Source organism: Halyomorpha halys, unplaced genomic scaffold, assembly GCF_000696795.3.
Source record: "Halyomorpha halys isolate HHAL.00 unplaced genomic scaffold, Hhal_1.1 Scaffold74.1, whole genome shotgun sequence".
In the NCBI taxonomy this organism is placed as follows: domain Eukaryota; kingdom Metazoa; phylum Arthropoda; class Insecta; order Hemiptera; family Pentatomidae; genus Halyomorpha; species Halyomorpha halys.
Genome location: NW_027104736.1, coordinates 1,240,280 through 1,241,233, shown reverse-complemented (window position 1 = coordinate 1,241,233; position 954 = coordinate 1,240,280). Strand labels below are relative to the sequence as shown.

The following is a 954-nucleotide window of genomic DNA, read 5'->3' as shown; positions in this document are numbered from 1 at the left end:
ATAATTATTTCTAGATATTAATGTGGTTGTCAGAAAAAATGAACATAACTGTTCAGAAACTGATGCCGTATGCGAAGGAGGCGCTGAACTATGGCATTCAATGTGGCTACCTCTCATTAAGCCACGATAAGCTGGTTTTCCTACTCGAGAAACACCATCCAAGATTGAACAATCAAAACCCTATAAAACAAGTGAAGTATATGTGAAAGCAATTATATTGATGTGTTTCGAATACTTTTTTGTTATTATTTTCAATAATTGAATAGCATAATATAGTGCAAGCAAGGCCCATTTTTCACAAACTGAATTAGATATTGTTTCCTCAAACTAAAGCTCTTTCATTAAAAAATAAATAAAAACGGCTAGCTAGACACATGTTAAAAATTCCTTCAAATGGCTTCGTAAAAAAAAAAATTAGTACCACAAGCTCTTAATTTCAAACACGGCCAGGTCCAGTAGAGCCAATAACAATAACTAACTACTAAGTACTAAGACCACGTGACCCCGCAAAACTTTACTAAACCTTTGGTTGAGTGTTCAATATTTTATATTATCTGTTGTGGTGAAATATGTTGTTGTTTTTTTCATTTTCTGAAAAATTCTGCGAATGTTAGAACCTTTGTTATTACTCGAAAAATAAAATAAAAATTCTAAGTTTAGTGAAAGCATGAGCCCAATGGTTTAAGAGTAAAAGAGTGTTTGGAGTTAATATTAACGATTTATTCTGAATGAAATATTTAACTACTGATTCGTATTGAATCTAAGGTTCATTTTGTCAGTGTATAGTATTACTAATAACATAACCAGCCTTTTCATCATAACCTGCTTTTTAGGTGTTAAGTGTAAAGATTTTTTTTAACAAAAACTCTATGAATTTTAATATTTGATTTGAAAAATTATTGTATAAATAAGTCTCTCCATCAGTAGCTTTGTAACCATTTTGTAAGCCAACTG

The 954-nt window shown here is 30.6% G+C and overlaps 1 long non-coding RNA gene across 1 annotated transcript in view; it reads left to right on the top strand.

The window, feature by feature from the left end:
- Window positions 1-234, top strand: part of LOC106692841 (uncharacterized) — a 3,874-nt gene extending 3,640 nt beyond the window's left edge. The window contains exon 2 of the long non-coding RNA XR_010842671.1: window positions 15-234. This is a non-coding gene — a long non-coding RNA (uncharacterized lncRNA). The remainder of the gene's footprint in view (window positions 1-14) is intronic.
- Window positions 235-954: the final 720 nt, after the last annotated feature.